The sequence below is a fragment of the Pseudophryne corroboree genome, chromosome 3, assembly GCF_028390025.1.
Source record: "Pseudophryne corroboree isolate aPseCor3 chromosome 3, aPseCor3.hap2, whole genome shotgun sequence".
Lineage (NCBI taxonomy): Eukaryota > Metazoa > Chordata > Amphibia > Anura > Myobatrachidae > Pseudophryne > Pseudophryne corroboree.
The window spans coordinates 717,105,694-717,121,692 of record NC_086446.1 but is presented as its reverse complement, the minus strand read 5'-3'; the positions used below and the strand labels follow the sequence as shown (position 1 = coordinate 717,121,692).

Genomic DNA, 15,999 nt, shown 5'->3' with positions numbered 1-15,999 from the left:
AACACTGCATTGCCTTATTTGAAGACCGATCTCATGGTGAGAGGCATAAAGAAAAAAAAGGCCAAGACCAAGCCGGACGCTATCCCGTCCCCTGTGGCCCGACATTCGTCGGATCTACGTCCGTTCTTAACTACACCGACCTCAAACCCTGGTGCTTCCTCTACTGACCCGACCTCCCCGATTCTACACGGTTTGGTAGACAACATGTCGTCCCCCGGGAACCCGCAGCCTCCATAGGCCTCCTCTTTGTCTGCAGAGATTAGCGAGATCCTATCTGATGTTAAATCACTTCCCACGAAACAAGATTTTTCGGCCTTGGAGACTTGCTTGCTTTCCACCATCACTCAGGAAGTGGCAGCGATTCGACAAGACATGTCTCAAATTGCGGCCCGTGTAGATATATTGGAACGACATGAGTCGTCTAGCATTGATACCCTAACTAAATTTCGGGAGGTGCTTTCTCATCAGAGGGGTGATATCTCCTTTCTCAAATCACGTATTGAAGATATGGATAATCGCGGCCGGCGAAATAATATCAGGGTCAGGGGTCTGCCCGAGAGCGTCCAACAGGCTGACCTGACGAATGCTTTAACTACAATATTTGGAGAACTTATTGACCTGGACCCAAACAAGGACATTATATTTGATAGAGCACACCGCGCCCTCCGTCCTCGCGGCTTGTCGTCTGACAGGCCACGCGATGTGATTTGCAGGCTCCACTATTATGTCCAAAAAGGGGAAATAATTAGGTCAGCCCGTCAGCTGGATAGTATTGACTTTCAAGGAGACAAGATTCAGTTATTTCCTGATCTCGCCTGGTCGACCTTGCAGCAGCGTCGAGCCTTGAAGCCCCTCACTGATTCCCTTAGGAAACTTGAACTGAAATACAGATGGGGCTTACCTTTTTCCCTTCAGGTTTCTCATAGTGGCAAAATGCCAGTCTCTCCAGACCTTCGGACTTACAGGCCTTCTTCACAACCTTGGGAATACCTCCGGTGCCGCTACCTGACTGGGAAGCTTTTCACCACCTGCCGGATTTGCCTGTTGTGATTCCTCCAGACGACGTGTGGCATCAAGTGCGCTCCCCGCGGACGTGGGGGAATACTCCTGCTAGTTCACGTTCCTCTGAGCCTCCATGAAGGGGAGGTTTCATCCTGTGCTTCCTGTGAATTCTCCTGTTACTCTTGTCGTACACTTGCTTCTTTTTCTTAAATGTTGCTACGTGTTGCTCACACGTGAGATCGGTTTTTATAATGTTGTAATGGTTTCATAGATAAGTGATGGGGTATCGTTGGTATGTTATTTTCATTTTGTTTAAACTGCGTTTTTTATTCCCGTGACGATACTCATTTACATAATTGCTCAGCTTTGATGAAAATTTGCTAAAAGGTTTATAGATTATATTTTTTCTATACGTTTCACACTGTGCCTATGCGCACTCCTTGGCAATACTTCATATTTGATTAGCTTCTATATCGTGGGTGGTCGCTGTCCTTGGCCCCCCGTAGGACCCCCATTATGCTGCATCCCTTGTTTCTTTGGGTTGGGAGTCGGCAGGATTCCGCTCCTGTCCTTTTTGCATCTGTCCTTTTTCTAATATTGCTATCAACTTTGTTAAATATCATGGTACTTTGCGGAGTGGCTTTCCACACTGTATCTTCTTGATTTCCTTCTCTTTCTATTTCCTACCCTTGCTGTTCTTCCTTTCCCCCCTCAAGTATCTGTTGTAGGGATGACCATTGCGAATCTCTTAGGTCTGCTGTAATAATGGGGTTGGATGATTTACATGTCACTACCCTTAATGTTAAATGGTTGAATGTTCCTGAGAAAAGGTCTAAACTCTTCAAATGGCTTAGAGACGAGAGAGTTGACGTTGCTTTTATTCAGGAAACGCATTTTAAGATGGGACATGTGCCGTCTCTGAAATGTCACTACTATCCTCATGTTTTCCTGTCTAATGGGGGTCATTCCGAGTTGTTCGCTCGTTATTTTTTTCTCGCAACGGAGCGATTAGTCGCTAATGCGCATGCGCAATGTCCGCAGTGCGACTGCGCCAAGTAAATTTGCTATGCAGTTAGGAATTTTACTCACGGCATTACAAGGTTTTTTCTTCGTTCTGGTGATCGTAATGTGATTGACAGGAAGTGGGTGTTTCTGGGCGGAAACTGGCCGTTTTATGGGTGTGTGTGAAAAAACGCTACCGTTTCTAGGAAAAACGCGGGAGTGGCTGGAGAAACGGAGGAGTGTCTGGGCGAACGCTGGGTGTGTTTGTGACGTCAAACCAGGAACGACAAGCACTGAACTGATCGCACTGGCAGAGTAAGTCTCGAGCTACTCAGAAACTGCACAGAGAAGTCTTTTCGCAATATTGCGAATCTTTCGTTCGCAATTTTGAGAAGCTAAAATTCACTCCCAGTAGGCGGCGGCTTAGCGTGTGCAAAGCTGCTAAAAGCAGCTTGCGAGCGAACAACTCGGAATGACCCCCAATAATCCTTCCGGTAAGACATTAGGTGTGGCTGTTTTATTGGCTCGCCACCTGCCTATCCTTAATGTTACTTCCCATAGACTAGCTGAAGGTAGGGGGTTGCTGGTAAAATGCGATATACACGGCCAACGCTTTTCTTTATTGAACGTATATGCTCCCAATGCTAAACAGCCTTCCTTTTTGTCCTCGGTTTTGAAAATTGCTGAGTCTCCTAGAGGGGGTGGTAGTGATGGGAGGCGACTTAAATTGGACTCTTGATCCCCTTCATGACAACTCTAAGAAGATTTCTTGTAGGCCAGAGAAGGAGTATAGGGGGGTGAGACGCACCTTGCTCGACCACCAGCTGATTGACACATCCTGCCGAGGTAGATTATTCCTTTTTTTCACACCCACATCAGACATACTCCAGAATTGATTACTTGTTTTTGAGCCACCGACACCTGCATCTTCTTTCTGACGCCTCTATAGGACAAATTGTGTGGTCAGACCATGCCCCTGTTAACCTCACTTTTTTACAGGACGCGGAGTGTCGGTCTCGAATTGACACCGCCTTAGACTCCTATATCTGTACTAATGACCTAGATGATATTTCTAAGGTTTCGGTCTGGGAAGCACATAAATGTGTCATTAGAGGGGTTTGTGTCCAGATAGGCTCTTTCCGTAAAAGGCAGAGGGAGAAACTCAGAGGTGACTTATTATCTTGGATAAAATCTCTCGAGCTTTTACATAAGAAATCCCAAACCCCACAACATTATGCTGATCTTGAGGCTGCCAGGGCCGATCTGAATAAACTACTCTCTGATAGTGTCAAATTTTCATATCGGAAGTACCGTAGCAGATATTATCAATGGGGTAACAAACCCGGGAAATTGCTGGCCAAAGCCCTTAGAGAACAACGTGCACTCACTTTTATTCATACAATTAAAAATGGTCAAGGTCAGCCCCAACATGAGACACCACATATTGCTAGGGCCTTTCAGGCATATTATTCCACCTTATACAACCTTTCTGGTCCGACTGGAAGAGCTGATAAGTTGTCCCACCGAACAGCCATAGCTGACTACTTACAGGCCTTAGACTTCCCTACACTGTCCACAAAAGAGGTAGAGGATCTGGACGCCCCTTTCTCTACTGAGGAGGTTATGAAAGTCATTGACTCTTCTCCCAACGGCAAAAGTCCAGGCCCTGATGGGTATACCATTGCATATTATAAAGCTTTCAAGGAGAAATTGGTCCCTCTCCTCATGAGAGCCTTTAACACTGTATCAGAAAACTCGCACTTTTCCCCGCAATCTCTCGAAGCCCATATTGCAGTTTTACCTAAGGAGGGCAAAGATCCCAGTCTTTGCTCTAGCTATCGGCCAATTTCGCTATTGAACATAGACATAAAACTTTGTGCCAAACTGATTGCAAACCGCCTTAAACTATTATTGCCCGATTTGATTCATGGAGATCAGGCTGGATTTGTTTTAGGCCGTGAAGCCAGAGATAACACCTCTAAAGTGCTCAATATGATTCACTATGCTGGCCAGATTAAGTATCCCTCAATCATGTTGTCGACCGATGCTGAAAAAGCGTTTGACAGGGTGGACTGGGACTTTTTGTCTGGCATCCTGAAACATCTAGGGCTCGGCAATACCTGTCTCCATAGAATCCTATCTCTTTATACTTCCCTGTCCGCCAAAATTAGGATTAATGGCTCCCTTTCTGATTCCTTTTCTATTACCAACGGCACACGACAAGGTTGCCCACTATCCCCATTGCTTTTTGTCCTTTGCATAGAAGCATTAGCTCGAAGCATCAGGGCCAATCCAAATATTTCTGGTTTGCTGACAAGGGGGACTGAATACAAATTAGTTTTATATGCCGACGACTTACTCGCTATAACTTCAAAACCGGTCACCTCATTACCGAACCTGATGGTAGAATTTGAGAAGTTCGGAGCCTTCTCTAATTTTAAGATAAATTATTCCAAATCTATAGCTATGAACTTAACTACTTCTCCTGATGTAGTAGAGGGTTTGAAACGCTCCTTCCCTTTTACTTGGCACGGCCACAAATTAAAATATTTTGGGGTACTACTATCCAACGACTTATCCAAATTATTCTCCCTGAATTTTAGCCCCCTGTTGGCGAAGCTTCGCCTAGACTTCCAGAAGTGGAGGAAATTGCGATTATCGTGGTTTGGCAGGATCAATGTTGTCAAAATGAATGCCCTCCCTAGGATATTATTCTTTCTCCAAACCCTCCCTATACACATCCCCCTACTTTGGTTCCGAGACGTCCAGACTCTTATTCGTGCATTTGTTTGGGGATGCAACACACCTAGATTTTAGCACAACATTTTATTTAGGAGAAAACATCAAGGCGGGCAACAACTCCCACATATTTCTAGCTACTATCATGCAGTACATTTGAATAGGATTCTGGAATGGTCACGGGCTAAAGATCGCAAACAATGGGTTCTCTTAGAGGAAGGTTGTCTCCCACATTATATCGAAATTGTACCTTGGCTTCCTATCCTTTCGAAGATTACCCACCCCATGGTCTCCCCCACGCTTAAACTATGGGCCACGCTGGGGTCTAAGAGCCATATATCCTCCAAATGGTCCCCTTTAACTTCTTTTCTCCATAATCCCGAATTTGTTCCAGGTCTCCATGGGACAGCCTTTGCTCCATGGGCGGAAGCCGGGATTTTCAGGGTCGGTCAGCTGGTGAGCTCGGGTAGGGTGCGCTCATTTTCAGATATTCAGTCTCATTGGAATATACATAGTTCTGATTTTTGAAAGTTCCTACAGGTTTATCATTTCATAACATCTTCTAAGAACCTTTCTGAAATAACTAGGGCTCTCACCGCATTTGAAAAAATGTGCGTCTCTCCTAGTTCTCCTACACATACTATCTCCCAAATGTATGCGCTTATCATGGAAGACTTGTTTCCGCAACCTCCTACCGTTATGGCTTCCTGGGAGAGGGAACTGCCAGGGCTACCTACACAGATCAATTAGGATTCCGTATTTAGTAAAGCCCAGGCGAGCTCTTTATGTTTATCAACATTAGAGACTCTCCATAACAGTGGTTCTCAAACTCGGTCCTCAGGACCCCACACAGTGCCTGTTTTGCAGGTAACCCAGCAAGTGCACAGGTGCATTAATTACTCACTGAAAAATTTTAAAAGGTCCACAGGTGGAGCTAATTATTTCACTTGTGATTCTGTGAGGAGACCTGCAAAACATGCACTGTGTGGGGTCCTGAGGACCGAGTTTGAGAACCTGTGCTCTATAAACTCATATATAGGTGGTATAGGACTCCTCTTGTTCTTAATAAAATGTTTCCCTCTCTCTCTAATCTTTGCTGGAGATGTAGAAACGCCCCAGGGAGCTTTGTGCACATATGGTGGGACTGCCCTCTTATAACTCCATTTTGGACAGAGGTATTTAAATGTTCCGAACTGATAGTGGGGGATGTAGTCCCAAAAGACCCGGGATTTTGGCTCCTCAATCACACCTCCGTAGGGCACGCATTCCTACAAATGCTCCCTATTGAGACATCTTAGCAATGCTGCAAAAGCGGTTATCCCAACTCTTTGGAGATCCACCTCACCGCCCTCGATTAAATTATGGTTTAAAAAGATTGATTACTTTTTGGATATGGAAGACCTTATCTCCTTCTCATCAGGGAAAACCATTAACTTCACAGCCATCTGGTTTCTTTGGTATGACTTCAAGGAGTCACCTATGTATCGGTCTTATATAACTACTTAGTTCTTCTCCCATTACGTATACTGTGTCTTTCTAGCATGTTTCAGATCTCTAATTGAATAGGTCCTCCCGCTTATCTCCCAAAGGACTCATCCTTTCTATGCAGATACTCTCACCTACCTCTACATTTCACAACTTTCCCTTTTTCTTTCTTCCTCTTCTTCCCTCTCTTTCTATCCTTTCCTATATTTTTCTAAGTTGTTTTATTAGAATGTTCCCCTTTTACATGTTTTGATGTTGAAAAATAAGCAGACAACTCTTTTCCATGCTTTGGGTGCTTCAAATGTTTTATATTGACATATATGATATGCGATGATCTTGTCCCCTTCTTTTGGAAATGTACTGTTGTGATGATTTGTCTGCTGCCTTAATAAAAAACAGTTTAAATAAAAAAGAAGAAAAAAATGAATATTTTTATGGGGAAATTATATACATGTATCTGACCACTGCCCTTATAATTACTTATACAGAAAATATGAACTTGCTAATAATACATTTGATCTTTATAATTTGAGCCTTTGTATTACAAGATTATTTTAAGTATTACATTTATTTCTATATTCCATCTATTTAATGCGGCTCCCTTTATTAATCTTTTTTGTGATCACATTTTCTTATACACCTCAGTGTTGGTGGAAGGTTTACCGTTAAAAGCCTGTGAGCCAGTGAGCTTCAACCCGGAAAGCACATCTTCTGTTTTACACTGACGTGATGATAATTGCCTTTGTTCTTATTCTGAGTGATATGCTGGCCACACATTAGGAAGACCAGCATCCGATGCGAGTTGTCTCACGATTTCCATTGAACTCCCCGGGAGCTCCTGGACACACGATTTGGGGTTTTGTGAACACGCGATGTGCATACGATCTTACGACCCATCGTGCGCCCCTTTATGACGGATCGTCTAACGTCTCACAAAAAGCATACACTCAAATGACACATCCGTATGTGCATAAAACATGGTGCGATGTGCATACGATTATGACAGATAATATGGGCTGCACGTATGATCTGAGGATGCGATGTTCAACCCGCGGGGCCTCGCATCATAATCGTACACAAAACATGCACAATGTGCACACAATGCAACGTATGAGGTGTCGAAATTGTGTATTCGTACACAATATCGACCTAGCAGTAGAGTCGGAACTGACCAGATGGGGAGGACTTTTAAGAGCAGTTGGTCAGCTTAACAAATGTGGCAACATCTGAAACTAACATTCCCTGATTGTAAAGTATAGAGGGATACCTAGCTTGGAGTGTCTATAATATATATGCGAGTGCATAGCTTCTGTGATTTTATATTTTTATATATATATATATATATATATAGTAGATTGGTAAAGAAGGCGGCACTCAGGCAGACATAAAATGCAGTAAAATTGTGGTCAGTTTAATCCGACATGTTTCGGGGTAATCACCCCATCCTCAGGGTCATCATAGATGTCTGCCTGAGTGCCGCCTTCTTTACCAATCCATATCCAGAGGTCTTCGCCTCCAGGAGAGCACCGCAGCACCTACCATTCTACAAGAGTGAGTGCCGAGCAAACAGCATCAAAAGTTTTATATATATATATATATATATATATATATATCCTTGGAAAGTCCTGCACTCTCATCAATATATGGTAACGACGGCGGGTGCTCCTAATGACCAAAGAGGCCACCAATATACCGCAACTACCACCTGGGTGGAAGGTGCACTCACGCCCAGAAATCAGTCTCTGAATTCACTTGTAAATTCAATATAATTTTATTCAGGTTCACTGTTGATGCCGTTTTTCATCGACGTTTCGGTCCATGTGAGGACCTTTATCAAGATTGGCACTTAAAACACCTATACAATCAGAAACAATTAAAATTAATATGTATAAGAACCCAGATTATTCAACACCAGCACCACCAGTGCCTCCCAGGCCCTATGGACTGTCACCAAACAGCAAAATCGTGCTTTAAAAAGTATCTCAATCCATGTGTGATTTAGAGACGCCTCCACCCTTAGATATCACCTTACACTGAGTAAATATTCTTTCTCAACAAGTAGTTACCTGGACAACATACCAGATCACACTGATGTACTAGATAGCTTTTTCAACATAGTGAAGATGCTGCAAGAAATGATAACCTATTAGATAAATTACAAATAACTAAATGGTGTAAGGCAAACACCTAAGGCCACCCATTGAAAATCATACCTAGTCATTTATAGGAACAGCACATGGCAGCTGAAGGCTCAAAGCATATTTCAAACACTAAATCTGTAATTAAAAGGCAAAAAAGAAATGATCACCAACCATAGTCCTATGTCAGAGAGTAGCTGCAGGAGAACCATACTCACTGTTCAAGTGTCCAGAGCCAAATGAGAGCTGCATGTAGTTCAGCCTCAGCTGACAGCTATTTAAGGATCAACCACAGGAAGTGCCAATTAGAAAAATTAACATAGACTAAACCACGCTTCAAAAGATTGCTGCTCAGAGATCACAACCAGACCCACTGAGTAAATGCTACAAAGCCTACAAGACAGGCTAATGATGTATCGCTAGGATAAGCGACTTAAATATGGGAAAATTTTGTAGTTTAACGTGGCAAAAGCCGGAGACGCGTCTTTTGCGTTCCACCGGCAGGAAGTCCCTGCGTTCCACTCAGCGGAAGTACCGCTACTCTGCGTTCCACCGGCGGGAAGTCCCTGCGTTCCACTCGAAGGAGAAGCCGTTGCTCGGCTCACCAATGGACTACATACTCATAGAAAAAATGTGTAACTAGATGAGGGGTGCTCACAAATGGCGAACATCCACCCGGGTTAGAAGTTCAATAATCCAGTCCGCACATAACTTGAGAGAACGTGGGGATCACAACTACTATCCGCTTAGCCGGAAGTGACATCATACACTATACTGGGCTAGCCCATGTGGAGGCTGTCAATCACCAGAAACGTCACGTATATGTCAATAAGAAAATAGGATAATAAGAGGGCCCCAGATCCAATGACCACACTCACCCAATACATCTAAACCGACATACATCTAGTCAATAGAACATATTGAATACTACATTAGTATAATATTATAGCAAAAAAGTTTTAGTGATAATAGGTGGTCAAGGGTACAGGGGGTGGTGCGATCATTGGATTCAATGAGCCCTCATGACATGTCAAGGACCTGGGATGGCTCCGGGAAACATAAAAAACATATAAAACATAAGCAAAGACACATAAATAGATGCCCTTACTTTCTTAATCACTATACATAGAAAAAACATACATAAAAAACATAAAACATAAAACATAAAAACACAAGTTCAGACCCACTCCTTATATGATAATCATATCAGAATGCCCTTCGTCCTCAAAACACAAGACATCTTCAATAGAATCCAACATCCGAAAAGGAATTGGACTCTAAAGAAAAATGTTAAGGGGGTTGGCCTCATTGAGGCCCCTTGGAGACACCGTGTTGAGTTTGTGTATCCAAAAACTTTCCTTCTGTTTGAGCAATAGGGTACGATCACCTCCACTTGTGGGTGGAGGTACCCAATCGATAAGCTGGCACTTCAGGGCAGATACTTGGTGTCTAACTGACACGAAATGTCGTGCTACGGGTTTATCAGAAGAACCCACATTAAGGGCCGTATGTATAGATGACCGATGGTTGGCCATCCGGTCGCGAAAAGGACGCGTCGTCAATCCGACATAACATAACCCACATGGGCATTTTAGAAGATAAATAACGTGGTCCAATCGACAGTGTAGATGATACCTGATAAATATTTTTTTCCCTGTGTGGGGATGATACAAAAAGGAACCAGTGATCATAGATCTGCACGTAGTGCAGCCCCCGCAGGAAAAGCTGCCAGGTTTGGCCTGCATAAGCTGGATGTGGGACTTGTTCTGTTCGGGGAATGTCGTGGGTCTCATTAACAATTGTTTTAGGTTAGCCCCTCGTTTATATGCAACCATGGGAGCTGGTGTTTTTAGGAACGGCAAATTGCTGTCAGTGGCTATTATTGGCCAATGTTTCCGTAGGGCTTTTCTAGTGGCATTTGTAGAACTATCAAACTGAGTGGAACAGATCATACGATTATTGTGAGTAGCATTTCTAACCTGTTGTCCGTTAAAAATGCTATTCGCTTTATTGAGGCAACGTGTAAGAATACCTCTAGAGTACCCTCGCTCAAGAAAGCGAGAAGTAATTTCAGTACATTGCTGGTCTTTGAGTGTTGGGTTGGAATTGATCCTAATAGCTCTGAGATACTGGGATATGGGCAATCCCTCTTTAAGAGCTGGGGGATGGTGGCTATTTGCGTGCAGCGTCAGATTGCGATCCGTAGGTTTACGGTACATGGAGGTGTCCAGTCGATCACCAGTTCTGGTGATGCTGACATCCAGGAAATTGACATTAGTGGCAGATACAGAGTATGTGAACTTGATGGGACTATCTAATGCATTCAATTGGTTCACCATGTCAAGAAATTCAGACTCTGTGCCTTCCCAAAGCAAAAAGACGTCATCGATGAACCGTTTAAAGAAAGCAATCTTGTGCCCATATATAGGCAGCAAATGAGTATTTTCATAATGCGCCATGAACAAATTTGCGTAAGCGGGGGCCAAATTAGACCCCATCGCAGTTCCGGCAATTTGGAGAAAATAATCATTTTTATACATAAAGTGGTTGCACGTCAGAACCAGTGAGGTCAATTCCAACACAAACTCGGTGGGGTAATCTTTGCAGGGAGAGCTGGAAAGGAATTTGCGTATAACTTCCATACCTTGATGGTGTGGTATGACGGTATAGAGGGAACCTACATCCATTGTAGCCAAAAGAGTATGTTCACTAAGTTTGGTAAACTTACGTAGATGTGTGAGGAAATCCCCAGTGTCCTTTAAGTAACTGTCAGTTTTTAGTACCAAAGGCTGTAAGATACTGTCAACAAAGATAGCAATCGGCTGTAACAAAGAGCCTTCCGCGGCAATAATGGGTCTGCCGGGAGGATGAACTAATGTTTTATGAATCTTAGGCAGTGTATATAGGATAGGACACCTTGGTGAATTAGTAGTCAGATAATTTAATAGGTCCTCACTAATATACCCCTGCTCAAAACCTAACTTCAGAAATTGGTCGATCCTAGATTTAATTTTGGGAACCGGATTGGTGGTTAATTTCTGGTAGGTCATATCATCTGATAATTGTCGGTTGATCTCAATGTCATAGTCTGTCCAATCTTGGACGACTATTGCTCCTCCCTTATCCGCGGGACGGATGACTATATTAGGAGAATCTCTTAGTGTTTTAAGTTCTTTCCTCTCAGCTGTGGAAAGATTATCAAACATTTTTTTAGGAGGCGAGATCTCGGAGTCTCTTTGGACTAACCGTAAATAGGTTTTGATGCTAGGGTTAGAGGATGGAGGATCGAATGTCGATTTAGGCCTGAATTCTGATTTCTCTTTATTAGTGGGTTTATTAGCAAAGAACTCCCGCAAACGGAGGGAACGGCCAAATTTATACTGATCTATTGTTTTTTGAAATGAATTAATTCTGCACGTAGGAACGAAAGATAAACCTCGTGCAAGGAGTTTAGTTTCAGCTGGACTCAATTCTACACTAGATAGGTTAAAGACATTGGCCCTCATTCCGAGTTGTTCGCTCGTTCTTTTTCATCGCATCGCAGTGAAAATCCACTTAGTACGCATGCGCAAAGTTCGCACTGCGACTGCGCCAAGTAACTTTACTATGAAGAAAGTATTTTTACTCACGGCTTTTTCTTCGCTCCGGCGATCGTAATGTGATTGACAGGAAATGGGTGTTACTGGGCGGAAACACGGCGTTTCAGGGGCGTGTGGCTGAAAACGCTACCGTTTCCGGAAAAAACGCAGGAGTGGCCGGGGAAACGGTGGAGTGTCTGGGCGAACGCTGGGTGTGTTTGTGACGTCAACCAGGAACGACAAGCACTGAACTGATCGCACAGGCAGAGTAAGTCTGGAGCTACTCTGAAACTGCTAAGTAGTTAGTAATCGCAATATTGCGAATACATCGGTCGCAATTTTAAGAAGCTAAGATTCACTCCCAGTAGGCGGCGGCTTAGCGTGTGTAACTCTGCTAAATTCGCCTTGCGACCGATCAACTCGGAATGAGGGCCATTGTTACTTATTGTCTCCTCCTCCCTCTTCTCTTGGTACCCCCCTCTCCTCGGGTGCGGTCTGTGCCGCTTCTTAGTACCCTGGAGCGGGTGGAGGAAGCCTCTCCTCCTCGATCTAAAAAACGAGTAGAGTCATTATTTCCTTCGTAATAATCAGTATCTGAGGTAGAGGCGGAGGAAGCAAAATCATGGGCGAATGGTTGGGCCCTTCGTCTAGTGTATTGTCTATTCTGACGTTCACTAGTATTATTTCCAAGTAACCAGCGATATACTGTATGAGTTTGGTAATCGTTGGTTACAGTGGACAATTTCTTCCGTTTGAAAGAAATTAGATCACGCTTATAGTTGTCCACCTGTGTCTGTAGGCGTTCGATCCAATTCTGGGTCTTGTCATTCTGCAGCACGGCGGTGTGGGACTTGATGGTGATATCTACTTCAGTTGACAATTTCTTTAACTCAATGCCAACTTCCTCCACTACCAAGGTCATGAGGTCAAGCGAACATTTGTTCAATACTCCACACCACCGGCTGCAGAAGACAGGGTTGTTTCTTCCCAATGTTGGAACATTTGAGATACGGAAACCTCGGGGGATTTGCTTTCTCCTGAGGTATTCCGACAAAAATTGACCATGTAAAGTCAAATCAACCTCTCTTTGTTTGTGTTTAAGCACTTTGTAAAATAAATCCACAGGAGTTTCAGCTGGTAAGGCCTCAAACTCTAATTTATCGAATAATAGTTTTTCAGTGTCCTCGTCCGTAAACGAAACTATACCAGTCTCGGCTTGGGCCAGTAGGCCATCGTCCAACAAATATACCCCACTTTGAGTCATAACACTAATTGACTGAAAATTTGAACAAGGGTTATGGTTAAGCTAATGACATACTAAACATGAAACGACAAACAGAACATATAAGATTCCCGGATGTAGTGGTGGTGATCGGTGAAGAAGTCCAATCCGGTGTGCTGGATGGGTGTCAGGAAGTAAGAACTGCAAATAGTAGTTCAAACAAACATATCCTTGGAAAGTCCTGCACTCTCATCAATATATGGTAACGACGGCGGGTGCTCCTAATGACCAAAGAGGCCACCAATATACCGCAACTACCACCTGGGTGGAAGGTGCACTCACGCCCAGAAATCAGTCTCTGAATTCACTTGTAAATTCAATATAATTTTATTCAGGTTCACTGTTGATGCCGTTTTTCATCGACGTTTCGGTCCATGTGAGGACCTTTATCAAGATTGGCACTTAAAACACCTATACAATCAGAAACAATTAAAATTAATATGTATAAGAACCCAGATTATTCAACACCAGCACCACCAGTGCCTCCCAGGCCCTATGGACTGTCACCAAACAGCAAAATCGTGCTTTAAAAAATATCTCAATCCATGTGTGATTTAGAGACGCCTCCACCCTTAGATATCACCTTACACTGAGTAAATATTCTTTCTCAACAAGTAGTTACCTGGACAACATACCAGATCACACTGATGTACTAGATAGCTTTTTCAACATAGTGAAGATGCTGCAAGAAATGATAACCTATTAGATAAATTACAAATAACTAAATGGTGTAAGGCAAACACCTAAGGCCACCCATTGAAAATCATACCTAGTCATTTATAGGAACAGCACATGGCAGCTGAAGGCTCAAAGCATATTTCAAACACTAAATCTGTAATTAAAAGGCAAAAAAGAAATGATCACCAACCATAGTCCTATGTCAGAGAGTAGCTGCAGGAGAACCATACTCACTGTTCAAGTGTCCAGAGCCAAATGAGAGCTGCATGTAGTTCAGCCTCAGCTGACAGCTATTTAAGGATCAACCACAGGAAGTGCCAATTAGAAAAATTAACATAGACTAAACCACGCTTCAAAAGATTGCTGCTCAGAGATCACAACCAGACCCACTGAGTAAATGCTACAAAGCCTACAAGACAGGCTAATGATGTATCGCTAGGATAAGCGACTTAAATATGGGAAAATTTTGTAGTTTAACGTGGCAAAAGCCGGAGACGCGTCTTTTGCGTTCCACCGGCAGGAAGTCCCTGCGTTCCACTCAGCGGAAGTACCGCTACTCTGCGTTCCACCGGCGGGAAGTCCCTGCGTTCCACTCGAAGGAGAAGCCGTTGCTCGGCTCACCAACGGACTACATACTCATAGAAAAAACGTGTAACTAGATGAGGGGTGCTCACAAATGGCGAACATCCACCCGGGTTAGAAGTTCAATAATCCAGTCCGCACATAACTTGAGAGAACGTGGGGATCACAACTACTATCCGCTTAGCCGGAAGTGACATCATACACTATACTGGGCTAGCCCATGTGGAGGCTGTCAATCACCAGAAACGTCGCGTATATGTCAATAAGAAAATAGGATAATAAGAGGGCCCCAGATCCAATGACCACACTCACCCAATACATCTAAACCGACATACATCTAGTCAATAGAACATATTGAATACTACATTAGTATAATATTATAGCAAAAAAGTTTTAGTGATAATAGGTGGTCAAGGGTACAGGGGGTGGTGCGATCATTGGATTCAATGAGCCCTCATGACATGTCAAGGACCTGGGATGGCTCCGGGAAACATAAAAAACATATAAAACATAAGCAAAGATACGTGCAGATCTATGATCACTGGTTCCTTTTTGTATCATCCCCACACAGGGAAAAAAATATTTATCAGGTATCATCTACACTGTCGATTGGACCACGTTATTTATCTTCTAAAATGCCCATGTGGGTTATGTTATGTCGGATTGACGACGCGTCCTTTTCGCGACCGGATGGCCAACCATCGGTCATCTATACATACGGCCCTTAATGTGGGTTCTTCTGATAAACCCGTAGCATGACATTTCGTGTCAGTTAGACACCAAGTATCTGCCCTGAAGTGCCAGCTTATCGATTGGGTACCTCCACCCACAAGTGGAGGTGATCGTACCCTATTGCTCAAACAGAAGGAAAGTTTTTGGATACACAAACTCAACACGGTGTCTCCAAGGGGCCTCAATGAGGCCAACCCCCTTAACATTTTTCTTTAGAGTCCAATTCCTTTTCGGATGTTGGATTCTATTGAAGATGTCTTGTGTTTTGAGGACGAAGGGCATTCTGATATGATTATCATATAAGGAGTGGGTCTGAACTTGTGTTTTTTATGTTTTATGTTTTATGTTTTTTATGTATGTTTTTTCTATGTATAGTGATTAAGAAAGTAAGGGCATCTATTTATGTGTCTTTGCTTATGTTTTATATGTTTTTTATGTTTCCCGGAGCCATCCCAGGTCCTTGACATGTCATGAGGGCTCATTGAATCCAATGATCGCACCACCCCCTGTACCCTTGACCACCTATTATCACTAAAACTTTTTTGCTATAATATTATACTAATGTAGTATTCAATATGTTCTATTGACTAGATGTATGTCGGTTTAGATGTATTGGGTGAGTGTGGTCATTGGATCTGGGGCCCTCTTATTATCCTATTTTCTTATTGACATATACGTGACGTTTCTGGTGATTGACAGCCTCCACATGGGCTAGCCCAGTATAGTGTATGATGTCACTTCCGGCTAAGCGGATAGTAGTTGTGATCCCCACGTTTTCTCA

The 15,999-nt window shown here is 43.3% G+C and overlaps 2 long non-coding RNA genes across 2 annotated transcripts; both read right to left on the bottom strand.

Annotated features, from left to right (window-relative positions):
- Window positions 1-7,980: 7,980 nt before the first annotated feature.
- On the bottom strand, window positions 7,981-8,504 carry LOC135058198 (uncharacterized). The gene is made up of 3 exons (XR_010244670.1): window positions 8,442-8,504; window positions 8,295-8,354; window positions 7,981-8,083 (listed from the first exon to the last, which is right to left on the bottom strand). It is a non-coding gene; the product is annotated as an uncharacterized LOC135058198 (long non-coding RNA).
- Window positions 8,505-13,534: 5,030 nt separating this feature from the next.
- LOC135058197 (uncharacterized) lies at window positions 13,535-14,058 on the bottom strand. Its single transcript, XR_010244669.1, has 3 exons — window positions 13,996-14,058; window positions 13,849-13,908; window positions 13,535-13,637 (listed from the first exon to the last, which is right to left on the bottom strand). It is a non-coding gene; the product is annotated as an uncharacterized LOC135058197 (long non-coding RNA).
- Between the last annotated feature and the right edge of the window lie 1,941 nt (window positions 14,059-15,999).